The following is a 26,929-nucleotide window of genomic DNA, read 5'->3' as shown; positions in this document are numbered from 1 at the left end:
CGTGGTTACACGGTTAATTCCACCCGGGTACAGGGCTCAAACAGAAACAACTCAACGGGTTAAGTTTAGGTATTAATCCCCAAAGTGGGTAAGATTAGGGGAAGGCTTAAAACTAAATAATTAAAAAAATGTGATGTTTCCATCAAGTATTCCCCTGGCTTGCTAGAGCATTGTGAACTGCTGTAGGTCAGTGGTCTGAGCAGCACGCTTCGCCTCCGAGCATCACGAGTTCGCGCCAGTGCTGGGCAATAGTTTTTTCGTTTTTTGTGACCACCGAGGACGTTTTCAGGACCTTTCCAAACGTCCGAAATCAAAGTCAACTTCTAGTGATCTGCCTGGTGTGTGTGCGCATGTGTGTCTGAGAAGCTTCCCAGCTTTTCTGCTCTGAGCCCCTCGCCCACAACGGATTACGACAAAAGGCTGTCTGACCAAAAAGTCTAGTATTTACCCAACCACTGTGTGTGTGTGTGTGTGTGTGTGTGTGTGTGTGTGTGTGTGTGTGTGTGTGTGTGTGTGTGTGTGTGTGTGTGTGTGTGTAATGACTGTCCCTTACTTCAGAACGTAATTAGATGTAAAATTGGGACATCATTGCTAAAGCAGGCAAACGACCCAGAATACCTGGTGCTGTATCAACTGTCACCCACAGACAGCATCTTCTACTCATCAACTTATTCAAATGCGTCGCAAATGTAACCAAGGACACAAGCACACAAAAAGACACACAATTGCAATTCAAATGCACACCCACTCATCTCCAATACACCGAGAGAAAACACACAAGCAGACATAACAACGAAAGAGCCACTGAAGCGGCAGTCGTCGCCGACTCTGTCAATACTTGGTGTTCCTCTAGACATGTTCTCTACCGTCTTAATCCAACCCCTCGAGGCCGACGCCAGATCAGATGCAGACTAGGTGCACAAAAATATTGCGATTCAAGAATGTGGTTTACGAAACGTGAATAAATGTTTGTCATAGAGCTCGGCGTATCTGCTAACTACTTACTGTACCTAGACGTAACACAACAGCTGCATACAGAAGGGTGTGCTGAAAGGTATACTTGACACAATGCTCTAAAAAACGGCCACACTGGACAATAGGATGGTATTGCCACAGGTAGACCTACTGTAGAGATGGAAAAGAGAGGGTAGACAGAGAAAGGGGGTTTAAGAGAGAGAATGTGAGAGGGGGTGGAAAAGAGAGGGTAGACAGAGCAAGGGGGTTTAAGAGAGAGAATGTGAGAGGGGGTGGAAAAGAGAGGGTAGACAGAGCAAGGGGGTTTAAGAGAGAGAATGTGAGAGGGGGTGGAAAAGAGAGGGTAGACAGAGCAAGGGGGTTTAAGATAGAGAATGTGAGGGGGTGGAAAAGAGAGGGTAGACAGATGGAGTACTTTAACTATTTGCACTTATGACATTTGTAATGTCTTTATTCTTTTGGAACTTTTGTGAGTATAAATGTTAAGTGTCAATTTTTATTGTTTATTATCTAGTTCACTAGCTCCCAATAAAGCCCTTAAATGGAATGTGTGTGAGTGAGTCAGTGTGAGAGAGAGAAAGTCTCAGTAACACAACACACATCAAAGAATGCTGTTAATGATTTTCTCAGAGTGAGCCCCCCCAACACACACATTTGTGTGTTTATAAAATGGCATCCTCCACTGTCGAGAACCTGCTCTGCTCCACCTTTCCTGACAGGCGCTGAACAGAGAACCAAAACAAAGTAGCAGCCAAAATATTTGTTTGTGTGTGTGTGTGTGTGTGTGCACCCAGTTGCCCCCAGTTGCCCCCTATGACGTCCATAACTCTAAACGTGTGCCTGGTAATTAGGCCTTCCTCAGCTCAGAGAGGAAATCGTCACAGCCGGGTCACCTTCACTCTGACCTCCAGGAAGTATTTTTTTGTTCCCTGAGAACCCGTTGCTGTGTAACCCCTTCTGGGGCGGCAGTGACTGTGTGTGTGTGTGGCTACTTAAGTCATCAATCGGGGCTGTACTCCAGCCGAGTAGAGAGGAGCGAAGGCTCAGAAGAGGTAACACGTTATAATAAACTTCCGTTTACAAGAGTCTTGTACTGTAAGACACAGCGGCAAATTAATGAAAGATATTACAAAAAGTTGCACTAAATGAGCTAAAAATCATCTTAGCTGTATGCTAGGGCTGGGATGGTCCTGCTGAGGGAGGGGGAAACCTCTCCTTTCCTGAGTGTCTGACTGGGGAAGTCCCTGTTTAAACAAAGAAGGGAGGGGATCGCCCGGTCCAGCGGAGTTCCTAAGATATTGTCCCTAAGAACAGAACACTCCCAGAGGCCTCTTCAGCTCATGGGACTTCCTGTCACCACTCCGGCAGCTCCGCCTCCGAGGATATCCTGCGTCTCCGGTCCTTTAAGTACCTCTGCTGCTACATTCTCCTTCCTCTTGGCTGGCGATAGGTGAAGAAAATACCCCCCGGGGCCGACCCTCACACTCATCGTGTATGCAGACCAACTTCTTCCACAAGGACAGCACAGTGGACTGTATGTACTCAGTGCCATTAGAGGTAGATGGGCAGAATAGATCAGTTTCCGCTTGGCTGGACTCCCGTGAGAAGGAGATCCTAGTGGACACTCTCACTCATCTCCACCTCGAGCTAAAGATAGAGCAGCGAGCATGTTGACAACGACCTGATGTGCAGTCAGTGGGCTGGGCTCATGTGACCCAAGCCGACCCTCACTCCCATTTGAGTCTCTCACCCACCTACAGCGTCGGGCAGCACGTTGCCCAGGATTAGACGTACAGAGAGAGTGCCATTAGACATAGAAATGAAATGAGAGAGGGAGGATATGAGGACACGTGAGAAGAGAAACTTATCACCCCCCCCCCCCCCCCCCCCCCCCCCCCCCCCCCCATCTCCCTTCAGTGATGTTCTTTGGTATGTGGGAGTCACATGAGTCCATAGAGATGTGACAGGACATGAGGAAATGGATTTGATGAAAGAGCAGCGAGACGAGGTGAGTCAACTGAGTCAACTGAGGAATAGAGAGGGAAGGAAGGAGCCAACGTTGGCTATGTGGCTGGATTCGTCTCTGCCTGGCCGTACGGGTAACGAGGCGGAGTACTGCGGGCGATGTAGTCAGGCGCGAATACAGGCCCTGGCCCGCGTCTGGAAATCAGGCATCCCCTGTGGGATACGAGTCACGAGTCGAGTGTACATGAGCACACACACACACACACACACACACAAAAAGTTAGACACACTCAGACATGCATATACCCCACACACACACAGTCTGTAATGCAGAGGCAGACACAATCAAGCATGCATACCAACACACATGCCATTCACTCAGACATGCATACAACCATACACTCAGACATGCATTAATAACACATCAGACAGGAGAGTGGCGCAGTTAGAAATAATGCACACCAACTTGAACAGGCAACCTCAGGCCCTCTAGCTCTGTGGCCCACACATTACACACTCAACTTCAGGGGTCCTTGGTTACACCCTCCTATCAGTGGAAGCTGCAGTGCTCAAATGGTACACGCTGCCCTTGACGGGTGCGCGTGAGGCAAGGCTACTCCAGTTGGAGTGACAACAGCGACTGAGGACAGAAACGGCAGCAGAGGACTGCAGGCAAGACAAACAGGACACTACAAGAGCCAGCAAGATTCCTCAAAAGCATCCGACACACACAGACAAACATGTACACCCGTAAACAGCGCTAAAACACTTCTGGTTGTGGTTGCACTATGACGTTGCTCCACGGACACGACGCAAAGACTACGTTGGCACCAAAAGTTCCAAAACAAATACATTTTTAGTTAAATGCAAAATTCACTGTTATTATTAAGAAATATTTGGTGCCATCATGGTGGATAGTTTGTCATACTCCACTCTGTGGCTCTTCTCCCTGTCCTCCCCATTGTCATGATAATATCCCGAATGACTTTGTTCCCCAGGGGCTGGTGAGGCTTGGGAGGAGATGGGAGAGGAAGGGGGAGAACCATTGTACCCTTCATCTTTCGTTGTTGAGGGGAATCATAAATCATGGGACACGTTCATCCTCCCACCACCCCTCAGCCACCTGTTGGAGAACTCGCCCACTAAGGGCATTCCTCTCTCTACACCGTCGCTAGGGGGTGACGACGACGGCGACAACCACGACAATGACTTTGCAAATCTATTCCCATGCAGGCTTGGGGAAGTCCAACATTAACCCGAAGCTTCTGAGGTACTAGGATCAGGATTTCCTTGCTTAGTTCTAGGCGGGGCTATAAGAGTTTAAAAAGACACAAAGCTGATCCAAGAACAGCTGTAAATAGGGAGTTTAAAACCATATGAAGAGGGATTTGAATACTTGGAATTGTGATGCCTTTAAAAAGGGAGAGATCCGCAGTAGCGGGAAAGCGCGTCATGACCAGCCCACCACCGGTGTTAGCCGAGCAGAGGAGCGTCGTGCAGCATGGTAAAAGAAAAAAAAATACAATATTGTGCTCTAACGCATGTATATCGGAGAAGAAAACAGTGTCTTGTTTTCCGTAACTTTTTTTTGCTGTAATATCGCAAATGGACGTAGCCGTTTCACCATTACGGACTGCAGCTTTAAGCCTCGAAAAGTCTGACAAAACAGCATATAGTCCATTATCTGTTCTGGAGCTTGAAGTACTTATCAGACCACTCCACTGCCCTATCCTATAACCAACCCATTTCCTCTCCATCCCCTCCCACGCTTAGACAGCAGATTACTCTCTAGGTCTCATAGTTTCCCATAAAACCTACTTCCTGTGAATTGACCCAAAACACAGCGCTAATGACGCAACAGGCCAGAGGTCATGTGGATTTTTAAAAAATACATTAAATAAATACACACACGCTACAGTTAAAAAAATTTGGGGTCACTTAGAAATGTCCTTGTTTTTGAAAGTACATGGTTTCCTGGTGTTTGATGCCATTCCATTTACGCCGTTCCGGACATCATTATGAGCCTCTATTATGAGCTTCCAATGGTTAAAACAGTCAGTCTGGACAACCCCTCCCTCTCCAGTTAATGTCACCTCTCCCAGCTCTTACTGATACCTACCCATAAGCCCCCTCTCCTTCCATTTACTTTAACCAGCAACCTCACCCACTGAGCACCGACTGACACCAAGCATCCGCAGATGTTGAAAAGACGTTGAAATTTGGCCTTGATGTTGAACGTCCACAGACGGACCGGACTGGAGCAAATCTGAACCAATCATAGACGTATGTTTTACAAGTTTAAATAGCACAGTTAGTAGAGAACAGTAGAGTACAGTACAATACAGTAGCACTGAATACAGTACAGTGAGCAGAGTACAATACTGAGTACACCAAAGTTACCAAAGTTTGCAGCCGCACAGTTCTTCCACCAAATTAGTTTTTGTACATTTCCCCCGTTGAAATTCTTCAAAGTAGGCCTTGTGTATAGATGGGTCTGTTTTGGTCGACTTTTAAATCAAATGTCGTTTTTGTTTGGCATTCATTGCAAAGGTGAAAAACTGAGTCAAAGCGTTACCGTAGAATTGCCCTTCGACAATGTAGATTTCCCATGTGAATAAGCGCCCACACGCACGTCCACCGCGTGCCGCTTCAACTTTCTCCCAGAAAGCTGCCATTTCAAGCGCTAACAAATCAGAAGCACGCACGTGACAAAAAGGTGCTAGCACATACATACACACAGCAGTACTGTACGCCAGGCGCTAATGAGTGAGGGATGAGCCCCGGGATGGATGTGTGGAAAAACTGTGTCCCGCAGGCAACGCTCACTTTAAAGTACTCAGGTCTGGATCACATCAAGCCGTTTAAACACCTGCCAATCACAACAACAAAGGAGCGCTTTACGAGTGTGGTTAAGACTCTCCTCTCGCTGCGACGTGTCTGAACGTGGGTGTTTAAAGGGGAAGGGAGGTAGATCACTATGGGTGACTCGGCAAAGGATGAATATTACAGGACTGGTTGATTGACAGCAGAAGTTGCATCTCATCAAGAGGATAGGAAGACCGGATCAGAGGGGTGTGAGTCAAAACCTCTCCTTGCTATCCAGGATTTTAAATGGAAAAGTGTTGATGGAATTAAGAATCTCTTAAGTGTATCATTTTACAGTCTGCCATCGATTACCCGGCATTGTGTCTAGCGTAGCCATGGTTTTCCCGAGCTAAAACGAATGAGACGTGAGCGAGAACGAACCTGCTGCAGTGAGAGACTAAAATGGATAACCGTTCCAATAATGCCAGGACCTTCAAAAAGAATGAACCTATAAAGCATTTAATCTCTTTCAAACGACAAGACGTTCTTAAAGTGCCTTGTGTTGTGCGGTCCTCCATTTGGTGCAAGAGGAAGGATAAAATTACGTCCCTGTTGCGTTAGAAGTTAGAAACGCCACAATTCCCGAAAGGTAAATCACATTGGAAGATTTGAGGCCACCGGAGTCGCTATAGGGTGGAAGTGTACACGCAGTAACCAGGCTTTCACGACCAGGTTGAGCAAGCGGAGGAGCCTTTGAACGCGACACCTCGTCCCTGTTCAGAGACACATGCCGAAGATGAGGAGGAGGAGGCTCACTGAGAAGCCATTCTGAAGATTATTCCCTTTAAAAAGTGGCCTCGGTTTGTTGCCGGCTGCAGTCGACCCTCAGAAACACACACAAAGATGTGAACAGTTGCGAGGCTATATACAGTAGCGAGGCTACATACAGTAGCGAGGCTACATACAGTAGCGAGGCTACATACAGTAGCGAGGCTATATACAGTAGCGAGGCTATATACAGTAGCGAGGCTATATACAGTAGCGAGGCTACATACAGACACCGGTTAGTCAGGCTGATTCACACACTACACAACTCAATACTTGAGATTTTAAATCATTTGAGATTAGACAAACAAACGCTTGACCCCCTCCTCCCCCTCTGTCTCTCTCGTCTGAAAAGGATCATGGTAGTGGGTTTCTCCCAGCTGTCTGTGTTCCAGCAGGCATTGAAAAGTATCCAGGGGGAATGGATCTTTGATACAGCAGGCCTTAACACCACAATCAAAGAGAGAGAGAGGGAGAAAGGAGAGAAATAAATGTCTCTACTCAGACATCAAGGTTTTGGGACAGACAATGGCCCTACAACTCTCATCTCGGTCTCTCAACGTCTTTCTTCATTTGTGTTACCTTCAGTCTCTTCCTTCTCCCATCCCTCTCATAGACTTGTTCATCACCCACTCCTTTCCGCTCCCCGTGCTGTTTTAATCTGGGACGGCCCTATGTCTTTATCCAGCGTTGGGATCGCATAGATTAATGATGACATAAAAGTTGAACTCAGCACATACGGCTGTACACTATGGACCTAACGTGATAAACTGGTCCCGCTAGAAGACGGGGCGACGAGTAAACCGTGTGTGTGTGTATACGTGATTGTGATGGTACGCTTAAATTAGAGCAAGCTTTTTATTTTGAATCTTCATAAAACTCCAGGTTTCCCATATCTACCTCGACATCATTAACGCAGGGCCTCCCGAGCGGCGCAGTGGCCTAAGTGCTAGTTGTGCCACTAGAGATTCTGGGTTCGAGTCCAGGCTCTGGCGCAGCCGGCTGCGACCGTGAGACCCATGGGGCGAAGCACAATTGGACCAGCGTGGTCTGGGTTAGGGGAGGGTTTGGCCAGCAGGGATGTCCTTGTCCCATCACTCACTAGAGACCCCTGTGGCGGGCCAGGCGCACTGCACGCTGACACGGTCGCCAGGTGTACGGTGTTCCCTCTGACAAGTGGGCATTGTGTCAAGAAGAAGTGCGGCTTGGTTGGGTTGTGTTTCGGAGGACGCACGGCTCTCGACCTTTGCCTCTCCCGAGTCCGTACGGGAGTTGCAGCGATGAGACAAGACAAACTACCAATTGGATACCACGAAATTGGGGAGAAAAAGGGGTAACATATTTTTTTAAATAAAAAGAAACATCATTAACGTAAACATGTGACTCATGTAGAGGAAAGATTTACACCACACACACTCTTTCCGGTCTCCATCGAGCCCCATTGACTAAGTACATTGGCGTACAAACACACTAGCACCAAGGACACATGCATTAAAACCAAACATCTACTGCACACACACACACCCACATCCATTACACGCCCGCCAGCAGGCACAAAGACACCACTAACAGCGCCGTTAAATAATGACGAGAACTCGCCCAGCGCTCCGTCACGGCGAGGAGGACGAAGAGAACGAGAGGAGGCGATGGCTTCTTGTACTGCGGCCCATCTGTCTCGCACTGCGGCTCACTGGAGCCTGTCCTGCACCGCTCCGCCTGCCCGTCAGTATGCACGTATGCGAGCAGGCTGAGACATTAGTTTGATAGTAATGGACTGTGTAGAATGGACACGCTTCTCTATTTCACATGCAACTTACTTGGCCGTTTTAAAAAGGCAAGCCAGGCATGGCTTCAATTGCAAATACCTCCGCCCGTATTGAGCACTACGGAGTACTCCAACGTGTCGTGTGAGCTACAGTGCCTTCAGAAACTATTGACACCCCTTTGACGTTGTACACATTGTAGTAAAAACCTCATATTAAAATACCCCATAATGTTAAAAGTGGAATTATGTTTTTAGACATTTTTACAAATTAATAAAAAATGAAGAGCTGAAATGTCTGGGGTCAATAGTTTTTCAACCACTTTGTTAAGGCATGCTTAAATACGTTCAGGAGTAAAAATGTGCTTAACAAGTCACATAATATGTGCAATAATTGTGTTAAACATGATTTTTGAATGACTACCTCATCTCTGTACCCCACACGTACAATTGTCGGTAAGGTCTCTCAGTCGAGCAGTGAATTTCAAACACAGATTCAACCACAAAGACCAGAGAGGTTTTCCAATGCCTCAAAGAAGGGCTCCTATTGGTAAATGGGTCAAAAACAAAAAAAAAGCAGACATTGAATATCCCTTTGAGCATGGTGACGTTATTCGTTCCACTTTGGATGGTGTATCAATACACCCAGTCACTACAAAGATACAGGCGTCCTTCCTAACTCAGTTGCCGGAGAGGATGGAAACCACTCAGCGATTTCACCATGAGGCCAATGGTGACTTTAAAACAGTTGCAGAGTTGAATGGCTGTGACAGGAGAAAAATTAGGCTGGATCAACAACATTGTAGTTACTCCACAAAATGTTAGCCTAATTGACAGAGTGAAAAGATGTAAGCCTGTACAGAATATAAATATTCTAAAACATGCATCATGTTTGCAACAAAGCACTAAAGTAATACTGCAAAACATGTGGCAAAGCAATTCACTTTTTGTCCTGAATACAAAGTGTTATGTTTGGTCAAATCCAATACATTACTGAGTATCTCTCTTCAAAATGTTCAAGCATAGTAGTGGCTCCATGATGTTATAGGTATGCTTTTCACCAGACACTGGGAGAGGAATTCACCTTCCAGCAGGACAAGGAACTAAAACACAAGGCCAAATCTACAGTGGAGTTGCTTACCAAGAAGACAATGAATGTTCTTGAGTAGGCGAGTCACAGTTTTGACTTAAATCTGCATCGCAGTGCTAGCTGTGCCACTAGAGATCCTGGTTCGAGTCCAGGCTCTGTCGCAGCCGACCGGGAGACCAATGGGGCGGCGCACAATTGGCCCAGCGTCGTCCGAGTTAGGGGAGGGTTTGGCCAGCAGGGATGTCCTTGTATCATCGCGCTCTAGCGACTCCTGTGGCGGGCAGGGTGCAGTGCACACTGACATGGTCGCCAGGTGTACGGTGTTTCCTCAGACACATTGGTGCGGCTGGCTTCCGGGTTAAGTGGGCATTGTGTCAAGAAGCAGTGCGGCTTGGTTGGGTCGTGTTTCGGAGGACGCCCGGCTGTTTCGGAGGACGCCCGGTTGAAACCTTCGCCTCTCGAGTCCGTACGGGAGTTGTATCGATGAGACAAGACTGCAACTACCAATTGGATACCACAAAACATTTTTTATTTTGAAAGGGGTGAGACACTTTTTTGAATTTAGGCTTTACCACAACAAAATGTGGAATAAGTCTAGAGGTATGAATACTTCTTGTCTCACATAAGATAGAATGTTAGAGATAAGATATAAGATAGAATCCAATAGATGTTTGATAGTTGTCACAATTAAGTGATCATGCTCAAAAAGCCAGTGTATTGGCACGGGTGTATTGGCAAACCTTGCCAAAACATCCTACAAACACCAGCTTCGAGGGCATTATCACTTTTATACAACGGGTTACCAACATATTCAAATAATGATTGACATATTTTATTTTTATTTATTTTTTTAATGAATTTATTAATACTATTTCATCCTTCCACAAGATCTACATCTTCCGAAACAAATCTAGGGTTGCTACCAAAGCCGGCTGGTCGTTCGTTCTATAGGTTTGGCTGCCATAGATGCGACCCAGTCGTTCAGTCTTTTTGTTCTGTATCTATGGATGCGACCCAGTCGTTCGTTCTAAATGTTCCATTGCCATACTGGCTGGCAACGTTCTTATCCCTTGCTTGCTAGCTAGCCAACAAGGGCTAATTTACAGTCACGGCAAACAGAATAACAACAGTAGCTGCATTTGTTTAAGCTGTTTTCTAGTAACATTTATTTGGATACATCCATAACAATGAGCTAATGAGGTGCGATTTCGCCTGGCATAGAAAATGTGCTCTCTCGTCAGGACACTGTTGTTCAGAGGAGCTAGCCAGCAACACAGCTAACACGATTACTTCAAACTAAAGCTGGATAGACTGCAAACTAGTTGCATTTCATTTAGTTTTACATTCTTTCAATTGACATTTCTTTGTATATATCCATAAAAATTATGCAAGCTGCTCCATGATTTCGACTGGCTGAGAAACGCTGCCTGCCTGTCTGTCTCGTCCCGACTCCAGACCCCTACACGTTCATTAATATTGGACAGTTGGAGATCAAATTTGAATATTGAAACAATGTTGCAAATGTCGGAGAGACCGACAGCAAGGTTTATACAAATCTCCGCTGTTGAAAACTAAATGTTAGTCTAAAAGAAATGAGATAATGTCTAGATGCTTTTTATAGTGGAGATCAAGTTTATAAATTGCCTGGCTGGGCTGATGAGACAGTGGATTGCACAGTCAGATGGAACAGAGTAAATAGGCATTTTAATGTCATAGCTTTAGCCAGTGGTAACTTGTGGAATAGATACTGGCTGGAATGCGGTTTCAACCAATCACCATTCAGGATTAGGACGCAACCGTTGTATAATGTGCAAATAGACCTAGTATAGAGTTGGGGTTCTTTTGTGAAGTCCCTTCTACAAATCTAGGTTTGTTAAATCCTAAACACAGAGACGTAAAGTTATTTGAAACAGGAAGATACCGACGTTCCAGTGAGTTCAGCTCGTCACCTACAGTCACGCCAATGCTATGGCACAGAGTGTTCCCTATGTTTAGTGGGCATCGACCACGGGCATTAGTTCCTAACACCCACATATTTCCTGTGGTTCACTTCCTGTTTTTATTTGCAGCAAGTCATCACAATCTATATTCGATATTTGCCTCTGTTTTCATGCCTCTGTTTTTCCATATGGACTTGAAGAAAATCAGGTAAGATGCCAACTACTCAAGTTTTTGCATGTGCCGGTACAAGAAATTATGAAGACAATTGATGATGAAGTTGATATTGGCTCGTGAGTTGTTTAGCTGGGAAACCGTTGTCAAGTGATGAAGTCTCAAGTGACAGGAAACGTCTCCACCTACATCTGGTCCCAAAACATGGACACAATGGACTGACAAAAGAATCTCAAAAGACAAAGATGCTGACTGACAAAGAAGCTAACTGACAAAGAAGCTTAAAAGACAAAAGATGCCAACTGACAGAAGTAAATAGACAAAAAGGTGAAAGAGGTAAATGGACAGACAAGCTAACAGACAGAGAAACAAACACACGCAGAGAATATCAACAAAAGGGATTAGATGAGAAAATAAAAAAGTAGAGACAAAGGGCTGGTAGAAATATAAGCAAGCAAACTAGAATAATGGCTAGATGGATAACCATAAGCTGGCAAGAGACAGATAATCAGTCAGTCAGACAGCGAAGCAAAGGAGGCATTCTATCAAATGGAAAGGCAGATATTCAGACAATGGCAGACCGAAAGCGACTGGATGAGGGCAGTGGATTTGTTAACCTCACAAAATTTGGACCACATAGAGCAGATGAGAGATCACTAGCTAGGTTTCCATCCAATTGGTGACAGATCTTCAAGCAAATATACAAAAATCTGCATAAAGAAAATGTGCATTTTCCCCATCAGTTGTTTTTCCACCAAATGGATTTGTTGCAGATAAAATTCAGTGCGTGATGACGTAGTGCACACGGATTGTGCTTCTTTGCTTAAAAATACAATTCTAAAAGTAAAGTGTTTCCATCGTCTTTTCAACGTGTGTCAGAAAAACTGTTGCGCTAAATAGCAAATGTGGCTAATTTGGTTTTGGCCCATGCGCTCTAGCCAACAGCTCGCAGATAGGCTAGTCTACATGATGAGATTATTACGGGTAAGAGCGAGGATACTTTTATTTATCAAACAGCAGTCAAGCATCAATCATCATGTCACCACAATAAGACCCTCAATATGTATTGGAAACGAAAGTCAAGATCACTGTGCACTTTCACCACATGTGAAGTTAATCATAATTGATTTAATCTGTAACCTAATAAACGACATGGTTTCTCGAGTCGTAGTGGGAGGACCACACACCAAATCATCGCGTGACTCCCAAGTTTACTTCAATATGATGGTTGCTAGATCAACATTTGAGAATAAAGACGTTTCCAACACCATTTGTCGCATAAGTAACTTTACCGGCACAAAAAGATCCCACCATGTCAAAGGAACTAATTATCTGTCGGCATTTATAACATTTTACCGAAACTTTCCATCACAGCTGTTGTGATTTTTTTTTTGTATGGTGTGACTTTACTCGCTGGATGGAAACATGGTTAATGAGACGGACAGAGTGTTCCCACACAAACTGAGCCCCAATGCCTTGGGCCAACTGACTAGACTCAAAAGAGACCCTTTCTATCCAGTTTACATAATTGGGGAACACAAGGCTAGCGCCACAATAGAGCAGTCACAAATGGAAATGGCCAAGTGTCAAGTCATGGAGCCATAAGGAAAACATCTAAAAGGCTAGATTCTAGACGAAATGTCAAAACGACGGGGTAACAGCCTGCTATTTACCAGGTAGTCAATTAGAAATGAGTTGTTCAAACGGTAATAATGTAATAATTGAAAACGAATGACACTTTGGTTTCTATGAGTTTAAATGACACATTCAGTACGAGTCAAAAGTTTGGACACACCTACTCTTTCAAGGGTTTTTCTTTATTTTTTACTATTTTCTACATTGTAGAATAATAGTGAAGACATCAAAACTATGAAATAGCACATATGGAAAAAGTGTTGAACAAATTTTATTTTAGATTCCTCAAAGTAGCCTTGATGACAGCTTTGCACTCTTGTCATTCTCTCAACCAGCTTCACCTGGAATTATTTTTCAACAGTCTTGAAGGAGTTCCCACATATGCTGAGCACTTGTTGCCTGCTTTTCCTTCACTCTGCGGTCCAACTCATCCCAAACCATCTCAAATCGGGTTGAAGTCGGGTGATTGTGGAGGCCAGGTGATGCAGCACTCCATCACTCTCCTTCTTGGTAAAATAGCTCTTCCACAGCCTGGAGGTGGGTTGGGTCATTGTCCTGTTGAAAAACAAATGATAGTCCCACTAAGAGCAAATCAGATGGGATGGTGTATCGCTGCAGAATGCTGTGGTAACCAGCATGGCTAAGTGTGCCTTGAATTCTAAATAAATCATAAGTGTCACCAGCAAAGCACCCCCACACCATCACACCTCCTCCTCCATGCTTCACAATGGGAACTACAAATGCGGAGATCCGTTCACCGACTCTGTCTCACGAAGACACAACGGTTGGAACCAAAAATCTCAAAAGGACAGATTTCCACCGGTCTAATGTCCATTGCTCGTGTTTCTTGGCCCAAGCAAGTCTCTTCTTATTGGTTTCCTTTAGTAGTGGTTTCTTTGCAGCAATTCGGCCACGAAGGCCTTATTCACGCAGTCTCCTCTGAACAGCTGATGTTGAGATGTGTCTATTACTTGAACTCTGTGAAGCATTTATTTGGGCTGCAATTTCTGAGGCTGGTAACTAATGAATGTATTCTCTGCAGCAGAGGTAACTCTGGGTCGACCTTTCCTGTGGCGGTCCTCATGAGAGCGAGTCTCATCATAGCGCTTGATGGTTTTTGCGACTGCACTTGAAGAAACTTTCAACGTTTTCGAAATGTTCCAGATTACTTTAACCTGTTTGGGCTGCACGCTGAATATTGAAAAAACTGGAAAATGTGTGCACATTTTCAAACGGCCTCCTAAGAAACTTTTTATTTTCCAATATGCATATATTTACTACTGTTGGATAGATAACAGTCTGTAGTTTCTAAAAAGGTTTGAATTGTTTCTCTAAGTCGAACAGAAATATTTTTACAGCCATTTTCCCAGCCAAATTGAGTTTCCCAAAATGCGATGTGTCTCTTTAAGACCTTCTCTATAAAAGGCCATTTGACTTGTGACCATAGGGACACGTCAGAGGCGTTCGCCAGACTGTAATGCGGAAGTGAGAATTGAAAGGAGTCGAATATCTCGTCCCTGGACTGAATAACAGAACTTCTTGTGAGACCTGCGCAGTTAAAATAAAAATCCGGGCGCGAAGGATAATTTGATCTCGGCTTCTGGAACAAGGTAGATAACGTTGAATATGATGCCTGACTACGATATTATTTGCTACATGTCACAAAATCATCCTAAAGTATGTTTTTTCAATATACTTTAATTATATTATTGCAATTTATTCTGGACTTTAGATGTGAAACGACGGAAGAATTTTTTGAAGAAACGCTTTCTGGCGCAGCAATGCTACCGTGCTAGCTAACCAAAGAGGGAAATAATTCGTTCTGGAACCCAACTAAAGACTCTACTGGACATTGGACCCCGTTACAACATTCTGATGGAGTACCAAGAAAGATAAGACCCAATTTGGGATGCTTTTTCATATATATGTCGAACTGTTGAATGCTAACTCTGCTAACTATGCTAGGCTAGCGCTTGACTAGAATCAATGCTGCCTTATGCTAGCTTATGATGTTAGCTAATATAACGATATATTGTGTTTTCGCTGTAAAACACTTCAAAAATCGGAAATGTTGTCTGTATTCACAAGATATCTGTCTTTCATTAGTTATCCACCATATGTTTTTCTGAAATGTTTTATGAGGTGTAATTAGTAGCCGACGTTGGTGTATGTATTTTCTCTGGCTACTCCCGGCTGGATTCAGACTGTAGCTATGTATTAGCATTTTTGGGTAGCATCAATGTAAAACAGATTTATAGCTAAAATATGCACTTTTTATGAACAAAACATAGATTTATTGTGTAACATGTTATATGACTGTCATCTGAGGTCGTTTTTTCTGGGCTCTTTAGGTTGGTTTTAGTTTATTTCGGTTGGTTGTGCATGCTACTTCAATCATAATTCATACTTCATAATCATAATTCATACGTGTCTGTCCACTTTTGTATTTGGTGGTGAGCTAACATAAATATATGTGGTGTTTTCTCTGTGAAACATTTAAAAAATCGGACATGTTGGCTGGATTGACAAGATGTTTATCTTTCAAATGCTGTATTGGACTTGTTAATGTGTAAAAGTTAAATATTTTTAAAAAATAGATTTTGAATTTCGCGCTCTGCAGGGGTGTCATTTTCGGTCCGAGGTCGGGCTTGCACCCCAAACAGGTTAAACCTGTTGGGGATGGGGGCGCTGTTTAGACTATTTATGCTAATTTGGCAAATTTTTTAAACGGCTTCCCACAAAATCCTTGATCGTACAATATGCATATTATTATTATTATTGGATAGAAAACAGTCTATAGTTTCTATAGGAGTTGAAATTTTGTCTCTAAGTGGAACAGAGCCCATTCTACAGCAATTTCCCTGACATGGAGTCAGATTTGAGAAATGTTGGCCACTCTTCTGAAGTCAGTTAAAAGGGCACTGTCGTTGCTATGACTATACGGACACTTCTTACGTCTTCCCCTGGATGCCTTTACGTGATGACGATTCCAACGGGGTCGATTGCGCGTTCACAGGCCCTACAAATGAAAAAACCCTGAAGCTAGTCATTCTTTGGGAGCTGCGTCATGAGCCTAGAGGACACCGGCGCGCACCTGTTCCAAGCGTTAGTTTAGCCTGTTATATTTCTCCGGTCATCTTTTCACTCGTTATAGGAGTTACAAACATCATAAAGTAGTTAATTTAAAGCGTTTTATAGCAATTTATATCCGTTTAGTGCGATTTTGGGACATTTATTTTTGCAAAGATGTGAAAAGTTGGGCACGCTTTTCAGTTCATCCCGAACGCAGTTGACATTTCCACATGGCAAGAGGACAGCTTTCCACCAAAAGACGATTTCTCCCAAGAAAGGATCCTTTGCCCAAGATACTGATGGAAGAACAGCTCAAGGTAGGACATTTTTATTATGATAAATCGTGTTTCTGTCGAAACATTTTAGTGGCTTAGGACGCCATGTTTTTTGACGTAGCTTCGCTTGGCGCAAACTGTATTGAAAAGTAAGGATAAATTAAAAAATGTAATAACGCAATTGTATTAAGAATTAAATTGTCTATCAATCCCTGTCCACCCTATATTTTTTAGTCACGTTTATGAGTATTTATGTATAAGAGTAGATCACTGTCTAAGTGGCGCAAGGACTTTTTCTTTACCAGCTTGTCTACATTTCACATTGTCTAACCATGATTTTGGTGGCTAAATATAAACATTTTCGATCAAACTGTATATGCATGTTGTAATGTGATGTTACAGGAGTGTCATCGGAAGAATTCTGAGAAGGTTAGTGAAAAAATTAATATCTTTTGGCGATGTTGACTTTTATCGCTCACTTTGGCTAGAATCAATGCTGGGCTGCTAATTGCTATGTGCTAAGCTAATATAACGATTTATTGTGTTTTCGCTGTAAGACACTTAGAAAATCTGAAATATTGTCTGTATTCACAGGATCTGTGTCTTTCGATTCGTGTATGCTGTGTATTTTTACGAAATGTTTGATGATTAGTAGTTAGGTAAACACGTTGCTCATTGTAATTATTCTAGTCCATTTGTGATGGTGGGTGCAATTGTAAACTATGCCATCTACCTGAAATATGCACTTTTTTCTAACAAAACCTATCCCATACCATAAATATGTTATCAGACTGTCATCTAATGAGTTTTTTTGTTGGTTAGGGGCTATAAATATCTTAGTTTAGCCGAATTGGTGATGGCTACTGGTGTTGGTGGACAAATAAAAGATGGTGGATTATGCTAATGTGTTTTTAGGTAATAGATGTACATCTTTACATATTGTGTCTTCCCTGTAAAACATTTTAAAAATCGGAAATGTTGACTGGATTCACAAGATCTGTGTCTTTCATTAGCTGTATTGGACTTTAATGTGTGAAAGTTAAATATTTAAAAAAAATATTTTTTTTGAATTTCGCGGCACTGGTTTTTCAGTGGGGGGGGGGGGGGGGTGTGCCGCTAGCGCCACGCTGATCCTAGACAGGTTAAGACATGAAGGTCAGTCAATGTTGGACTGTCGTTTCGCTTTGCTTATTTGAGCTGTTCTTGCCATACTATGGCCTTGGTCTTTTACCAACTAGGGCTATCTTCTGTATAACACCCCTACCATGTCACAACACAACTGATTGGCTCAAACACATTGTTTAACTGTTCATTGAAATGCATTCCAGGTGACAACCTCATGAAGCTGGTTGAGAGAATGCCAAGCGTGTGCAAAGCTGTCATGAAGGCAAAGGGCGGCTACTTTGAAGAATAGATTTTGATTTAACACAGAGAAGCTACATATGGTAAGACGAGGGTGGGGATGTGTGTCTATTTGTCAATAATAGCGGGTGCGCGATGTCTAATATTAAAGAAGTCTTGAGGTATTGCTAGCCTGAGGTAGAGTACCTTATGACCACACTATCTACCAAGAGAGTTCTTATCTATATTATTCCTAGCCATCTATTGACCACTACAGACCGATGGTGGCACTCAGCCAACTCTAAGGCCATAAGGAAACAAGAAAATGCTCATCCAGAAGAGGCGCTCCTAGTGGACCTTAATGCAGGCAAACTTAAATCAGTTTTACCACATTTTTAACAGCATATCACATGTGCAACCAGAATGGAAAAAAAATCTCTAGACCACCTTTACTCCAGAGACAGAGATGCATACTAAGCTGTCCCCCGCCCTCCATTTGGCAAATCTGACCGTAATTCTATCGTCCTGATTCCTACTTACAATCAAAAACTAAAAGCAGGAAGTAACAGCTCGATATGGAAGTGGTCATGACGCGGATGCTACGCTACAGGACTGTTTTGCTAACACAGACTGGAATATGTTCCGGGATTCATCCAATGGCGTTGAGGAGTATACCATCTTAGACATCGGCTTCATCAATAAGTGCATCGACGACGACGTCCCCACATTGACCGTACATAAAACCAGAAGCCATGGATTACAGGCACCATCTGCATCGAGCTAAAGGCTAGAGCTGCCGCTTTCGAGGAGCGGGACACTAACCCGAACGCTTATAAGAAATCCCGCTATGCACTCAGACGAACCATCAAACAAGCAAAGCGTCAATACAGTATTAAGATTGAATCCTACTACACCGGCTCTGACGCTCGTCAGATGTGGCAGGGATTGAAAACTATTACTGACTACAAAGGGAAACCCAGATGCGAGCTTCCCAGTGATGCGAGCCTACCAGACGAGCTAAATGTATTTTATTCTTGCTTCGAGGCAAGCAATACTGAAGCATGCAGGAGAGCATCAGCTGTTCTGGATGACTGTGTGATAACACTCACGGTAGCCAATGTGAGCAAGACCTTAAAACAGGTCAACATTCACAAAGCCGCGGGGCCAGACGGATTACCAGGACGTGTACTCAAAGCATGCGCAGACCAACTGGCAAGTGTCTTCACTGACATTTTCAACCTCTCCCTGTCTGACATATCAACATGTTTAAAGCAAACCACCATAGTCCCTGTGCCCAAGAACACTAAGATAACCTGCTTAAATGACTACACGTAGCAGTCACATCTGTAGCCATGAAATGCTTAGAAATGGCTCACATCAATACCATTATCCCAGAAACCCTAGACCCATTCAATTTGCATACCGCTCCAACAGATCCACAATGCCCTTTCACACCTGGACCTGGACAAAATGATCACCTATGTGAGAATGCTATTCATTGACTACAGCTCAGCGTTCAACATCATAGTGCCCTCAAATTTCATCACTAAGCTAAGGACCCTGGGACTAAACACCTCCCTCTGCAACTGGATCCTGGACTTCCTGACGGGCTGCCCCCAGGTTGTAAAGGTAGGTAACAACACATCCGCCACACTGATCCTCAACACGGGGGCCCCTCAGGGGTGCGTGCTCAGTCCCCTCCTGTACTCCCTGTTCACTAATGACTGCATGGCCAGGCACAACTCCAACACCATCATTAAGTTTGCCGATGACACAACAGTGGAATGGCCTGATCACCAACAACGATGAAACAGCCTATAGATAGGTCAGAGACCTGACCGTGTGGTGCAAGGTCAACAACCTCTACCTCAACGTGATCAAGACAAAGGAGATGACTGTGGAATACAGGAAAAGGAGGCCCGAGCACGCCCCCATTCCCATCGACGGGGCTGTAGTGGAAAAGGTTGAGAGGTTCAAGTTCGTTGGCGTCCACATCACCAACAAACTAACATGGTCCAAGCACACTAAGACAGTTGTGAAGAGGGCAGGACAAAACCTATTCCCCTTCAGGAGACTGAAAAGATTTGGCATGTGTCCCCAGATCTTTAAAAGGTTCTACAGATGCACCATCGAGAGCATCCTGATGGGTTGCATCACTGCCTGATATGGCAACTGTTCGGCCTACGCCCACAAGGCGCTACAGAGGGTAGTGCGTATGGCCCAGTACATCACCGGGGCCAAGCTTCCTGCCATCCAGGACCTCTATACCAGGCGGTGTCAGAGGAAGGCCAAGACTCCAGCCATCCTAGTCATAGACTGTTCTCTCTGCTTAAGTGGTACCGGAGCACCAAGTCTAGGTCCAAGAGGCTTCTGAACAGCTTCTACCTCTAAGCCATAAGACTGCTGAACGTCTAATCAAATGGCTACCCAGACTAATTGCAATGCTACTCTCTGTTATTATCTATGCATTATCTGTTATCTATTAAATACATTTGATTTAATGCATAGTCACATTAATAACTCTACATACATGTACATATTACCTCAATTACGTCGACAACGGTCCCCCGCACATTCAATCTGTACCGGTACCCCCTGTATATAGCCCCGCTATTGTTATTTTACAGCTGCTCTTTAATTATTTGTTATTCTTATTTTGTCTACGTCTTATTTTGGTATTTTCTTAAACTGCACTGTTGGTTAAGGGCTTGTAAGTAAGCATTTCACGGTAAGTTCTAAACTGGTTGTATTCTACGCATGTGACAAGTAAAGTTTGATTTGAGCAAGTTAGCGAGGAAAACAATTATGTACAGCTTGAATCAACGTTACGTTTCTTTGCATACAGTACATGTGCACACGTATCGGTAGCCTACAATATGCTATTGTTGGTGTGTGTGCGCAACAGTGTCTTCTTGTGAGTACACATGCCTTCCCACATGCACATACAGTACAGACGGGTCCCTGTCATCACCTGGGTCTCATCTCATCAGTCAGCATCCCACATACACTTCTTGCTGACGCTCTCTGCTGCCAGGCAGGAACACATTTAGAACAGTGCAAGTACAAGCTTGCCTCATGTTTATCTATCAATCAGGCCAGTATTCACAAAGGGTCACAGAGTAGGAGTGCTGATCAAGGATCAGTTTTCCCCTTTTAGATCATAATGAATAAGATTACATTGACAGGGGAGATCTGGGGATGCTCACAGAGAAGGAACAAATAGAAAACTTAGTTGTTTTCTCTCATTTGCTAGTACATGGATTTCTTTACTCATTGCAAGATACTGTGTACTAAATCAATTTTATGATTGATACAATTCACCATTTTGATTAGTTTAGTGGTCTCATTAGTCTAGCCAACGTGTTCTGAGAAGCGTTTTAAACAGTGGCGTAAAGTACGTTGGTAAAAACACTGAAACAGTACTAAAGTAGTTTTCTGGGGTATTTGTGATTTTATATTTTTTGACAACTTTCACTGTACTCCACCACATTCCTAAAGGAAACAATTTACTTTCTAACTCCATACATTTTCCGTGACACCCAAAAGTTCTTGCTACATGTTGAATGCTTAGCAGGTCAGGAAAATTGTCCAATTCACTCACTTATCCAGAGAAAATCCCCGGTCATCCCTACTGCATCTGATCTGACGGACTCACTAAACACATTTTTTTTTTTATACTTAAGTAGTGTTTTACCAACCGACTTTCACTTTTACTTGAGTCATTTTCTATTAAGGTATCTTTACTTTTACTCAAGTATGACAATTAGGTACTTTTTTCCACCACTGATTTTAAAATGAGCCTCAAATGATTCACACTCCGTTTTCAAGAGGCTATGTGGCTTGGATTTGGATCACTGAGTTTATAATATTCAGTACAGCAATGCATGTGGGCTCTCTGTAACAAACTAAACAAAAGCTTGGCCCTTATTTATCATTCAGACGAGATTTATTATATGGAAATCAAGCAACTAAAACCTCATTAATAACCGATCAAAGCTTCTGTACACACAGGCCTTAAAGCAACCGGGCAAAACAGGACATAAATCTATGTATAAACTAGTCAACAGAACACGCACAGACACGCATGCACACGGGAACATCAACATGTGCACTTGTAGCCTACATGTTAGTCTGGGGGGGAAATGGTTATTGACATCCATACCACCCACCCACCCCCACGGTCCTGGGCTGCAGATGCCGCACCAGCTCTGGAACACTCACAGGACAGTGTGTGTGTGTGTGTGTGTGTGTGTGTGTGTGTGTGTGTGTGTGTGTGTGTGTGTGTGTGTATGTCAATAACAGTTAAAAAAAAAAAAAAAAATCCTAACTGGCAGGGATTACATCACAATGCCTTAATTCAATTTGTCTTGTGCCCTCTTCCTACAAGGCTTTGAGATGGCAGCGGAGGACTGAGCTAAAGGACGCTCGAAAACAAGGACATTTCTAAATGACCCCAAACTTTTCAACAGTAGTGTATGTCATTCAGGCTGGTGTGTCAGAGTGGCCTGCTTTGACAGAGAAACTCATCCTCAGCGAACAGGTAAGACACACATAGTTGACCCAATCTAGGTTGTTAAACTTGCAACCCAGGATACTGGGTTGTAAACTTGACAAAAAGATTAAAACCCACAAAGCACTTTCGCTCTTTCCATCCTCCTCCCTTTAGCGCCTGTGTGTCATGTGTCAACCTCCACAAATGTGTCAACCTCCACAAACAGGTAAGACAGACACACACACACACACACACACACACACACACACACACACACAGAGAGAGAGAGAGAGATGACCCGATGTAGGTTATGTTCAACTTGACAAAAAGAAGAATACAATAAAACAAATCAGATAGATGCATTTGAAATTGAATACTCATGTTTTTTGTTTCTAATTTACGTCTTTCATGTTTATGTATCAGGGTGTCGTGTTCTGTCCTCTCCAATTCAGACCAAAGCAAGACAATGTTTAAAGCTCACTACAGATCTACCAACATTTTTATTTATTTTTTATCCCATTTTCACCCCAATTTTCGTGGTATCCAATCGCTAGTAATTACTATCTTGTCTCATCGCTACAACTCCCGTACGGGCTCGGGAGAGACGAAGGTCAAAAGCCACGCGTCCTCCGAAGCACAACCCAACCAAGCCGCACTGCTTCTTAACACAGCGCGCCTCCAACCCGGAAGCCAGCCACACCGTGTACCTGGCCCCCCTGGTTAGCGCGCACTGCGCCCGAACAAGGATATCCCTACCGGCCAAACCCTCCCTAACCCGGACGACGCTATGCCAATTGTGCGTCGCCCCCACGGACCTCCCGGTCGCGGACGGCTGCGACAGAGCCTGGGCGCGAACCCAGAGACTCTGGTGGCGCAGCTAGCACTGCGATGCAGTGCGATCTACCAACATTTTAGCCTCTACAAAGTCTTAGGATGTATTTGCAGTGTGATTAGTGTGTGTCCTGTTTCTGCCGTCTCTGTCCTCCATACCGTCTTGTCATAATCACCGCAGCTGATGGCACATACTCAACTTGTACTTGATAAAATCAACACCATCAATCAATGCCATTTTGTATTCCAAACAGAATTGCTAGTCTAAATGTAATCTTGTATGTTTGTCTTCTCTCCACTAACCCAGAAATACATGGACGTGTGCACAGCGCTCATTCAGAAGTAAATCCTCGTTGAGAGACCACACGGGGAAGGAATATGTAAGAATGATGACATTTTTCCTACTCACATTAATAACCTTTTTTTTTTACACCAGATTGTGCCTATCCAGACCATAATATGCCATCTTGGATATTTTCCTCTCGCGTGGTTTATTCCATCACATTTGTAGCGGCATAACGAGACAATCGCTAGTTACGCATTTGACTAAGTCTGCTCCTCTGACCTCGGTCCCAATAATCCATCATGACATTTGTCATGTACCCTTCACAGTATGCAGCTTTTCCAGTTCTATTCATTCTAATCAAGTCTCCTTATTAAACACCCTCCAATTTAAAAAGGTAAATGCAAAAGTTTAGAAGTAATAATGTGTAAGGTGTACTCAGTTGTTAACTTAATGTTTGAAATATGACTTGAGTAACCTTAAAATGGTATACATTTTTGTTTCATGCTCCCATTGCCTACCATACGAATAGATGGGAATCCCTTTGCGGATGAGCGCCACATCCAAGTCTTCCTGGATGGAGAGGAGCTACTCACTAAAGATCCTGAGGACATCTCCATGGGATTGGGAGTGGCAATGGGAGTCCATTTCCTTTTTAATATTTAGTATGCAGCATCAGTGAAAAGCACTATGCCTTGCATTCAGAAATATGTTGTGGGAATTGATGAGGGGGGTAAAAATACGGACAAATGTTGAATGGCAAAGTTTTTGCTGCAGAGAAGGACAGGGGAGACAAGAGCAAAGTAATGCGAGGTCACATTGCTCAAACTAGAAACCACGTACAAAGCTGTTATTGTGTCTCTACATGCCTATGAGTTTTAGTATTATTTTATTTCACCTTTATTTAACTAGGCAAGTCATTTAAGAACAAACAAATTCTTATTTACAATGACGGCCTAGGAACAGTGGGTTAACGGCCTTGTTCAGGGGCAGAATGACAGATTTTTTTATCTTGTCACCTCAGGGATTCAATCCCTAGGAAGTTATTTGAGGAACCTTTTTCAAAAATTATTTAGGGAAAAGGTCCCTTGAGGCACCTTTAGGGATTCCACCGGTGTTGCAATGTGGGGAACCCCGAAAAGTACCTTCGGGAACCCTTTCTTTTTAGAGTGTTGAATGAACACAAAAAAAGTCAGCTCTTTTACACACTCAGTAGTTAAAAATACAAACGTAATGTTGTGTCATGCAGTGTAACTTCCCAGAATTTATTGACTCACAGTGAGAGTATAGAAGAATTAGGCTAAATTCCATAATATGAAAAAGGTAAAATGCCCCAAGTCCCATAGCAGGAGGAATATGTTTGGGGGTGGGGGTGCTGCACATTTTTTGTCAAAAGGGGAGTGCACTACTGCCAAGTCCCATAGTCTAGTCAACCCATCGTGACATGCTTATTGAAAGGCAGATAAAAACCTACCCGACACATAAGTAGGCTGTATCAGGCAGCCTACAGCATAAACCATAGTCCACAGACGCGATAGTCCAGCGTCCCATTGTTACATAGCTACTCGTCCCCGAGACCTCCATCCACCGTGGACGCACAACCCGAACGCGCACCTCCTCTATTCATTTGAATGTGCTGACAGTTGGAGAAATTGCTTGAGCTGCGCTGAGAATTATGAATGCCAACGGTCCAATATTCTACAACACTGCTGTGCATATGCCTACACGTTCAGGACTACGATGAACCCTTTATGCTGCATTCGTAACCAAGTGGGAAGTGGAAATGCACCACATACGACTGGGGAAAATCCACTTGAAAAGCCTCCAACTGGTGATTACTAGTGAGAAACTCATCACCATCCAGAGCGCTCACTCCTCTCGCATGCTCTGACGTCACCTACTAAGGAAATGACTTTGATAACATGTTCTGCAGTTAAATGCAACAAAACATTATTCATAAAAAGCTATCTGGTAATGTGGTATTTGAACACTATAATTAGTTTGCAAGCATGCTAGCTGTACTTTTAGTTTATGGTATATGCAGTTTGTTGGCCATTAGCCAATCTGCACTTATCAATGAGTACAAACCATACGAATGCACCCCACTGGTATTTACCACTTCACAATGTAGTAAACTCCCATCTCCCACTTTGTTACGAAAGCAGCAAAACTCACAGACCATTATAATTTGGGCTTCATGCTGTGGAGGATGTCTAGTAGGTTGGACCAGTGTCACATCATAGCCAACACGGAAATATTTCAAATCTGATCAACCTGTGAGAGTTTTGTGACTGGACGTCTGGGCTGTCCTGTTTTTTTTAACTGACATAATTTACCTGACTCCGAGAAAACGCGAACGTCACCTCAAGACAGCCGTTGACAGTGAATTTGTTTCATAACTATTTCGAGTGGCCATCAAATATGACAACTAAACATTCAAAAATGTCTTTCAACCTTTAAATTGTTCAATTTTGAAACAAAATTGCACAAAATCTTGTAGACAGGTGTTGGCTGAACAAGCACACACTATGCAACGATTCAATCTATGGACAAAGCTTGTTACATTGTAGCGGCAACCTATATAACTGTCAAGGCTCGCAACAAATGACATTTTAACAGTTCACACAATGGCGGGATGTGGCTTGCTAAAGCTTCGGTTTGATATCTCTGCACAACAGAAAAGGAAAACGGAGTCATGACAGCACACAGATTGAAACACCACGTTAAACTCTCTCCTCGCACTAATAGCCTACTAGACGGATTTTAGTCGGTATAGAGGCTTCTACCGAGTGTAGTCTACCTGTCACACGTCCGAACAACCGCATTGTCAGTAGCCTAAATAAATAGCCAGTCAATACCTGTTGACTCCTCCTACCGACGTGTTGGTTGGTGAAAGTCCGAACCGAGCCGATTGTGTTCTGTCCTGTGCTTCTTTTCCGAAGTCCTTTTGACGAGGAGTGGCCCGGTATAGGAAGATCTGCTTCGTCAGACAGGGCGAGTCTGACAAGAGCTCTGCGAGTTTTCTGCAAAGAAACTGGTGTTCACGGAGCCGCGCAAATTGATGCAAGGTTTAGAGAGCAGCAGCCATTGCGGTCACGTGCATTTTCGGAAACGCAACACTGGCCAGCCTAGTGAAGTCCACTTCCACGTTTCATATCTACCATGTCAATTATGTAATCTACTGCAGGGTTTCGCAAAATTCGGTACCGGAGGCCCCCCTTGGGTGCACATTTTTTGGTTTATGTCCTAGCACCACGCAGCTATTCAAATAATCAAAGCTTGATGATGAGTTGGTTATTTGAATCAGCTGTACTGTACATCAAAACTCCATCCTGCTAAAACGCCTACTATTGCTCTTCTAACTATGACTTTGGAAGTGCAACATGTATCAAATGCTTATAATATTCCTTTCATAATCAAATGAATACATTACATGTAATGCTGTTTTGAATGTAAATGTGGCGTC

General features: G+C 43.6%; 1 protein-coding gene across 2 annotated transcripts in view; it reads right to left on the bottom strand.

Annotated features, from left to right (window-relative positions):
• The window catches only part of LOC129832882 (retinoic acid receptor alpha-like), a 175,016-nt gene extending 148,404 nt beyond the window's left edge, over window positions 1–26,612 (bottom strand). For both annotated transcript variants that reach the window (XM_055896981.1, XM_055896982.1), the window contains exon 1: window positions 26,322–26,612. The gene's annotated coding sequence lies outside the window, so the exon portion shown is untranslated. The remainder of the gene's footprint in view (window positions 1–26,321) is intronic.
• Between the last annotated feature and the right edge of the window lie 317 nt (window positions 26,613–26,929).

This window comes from Salvelinus fontinalis, chromosome 34 (genome assembly GCF_029448725.1).
Source record: "Salvelinus fontinalis isolate EN_2023a chromosome 34, ASM2944872v1, whole genome shotgun sequence".
NCBI classification, from domain to species: Eukaryota; Metazoa; Chordata; class Actinopteri; order Salmoniformes; family Salmonidae; genus Salvelinus; species Salvelinus fontinalis.
The sequence above is the reverse complement of the archived record's forward strand: the minus strand, read 5'-3'. Positions and strand labels throughout refer to the sequence as shown.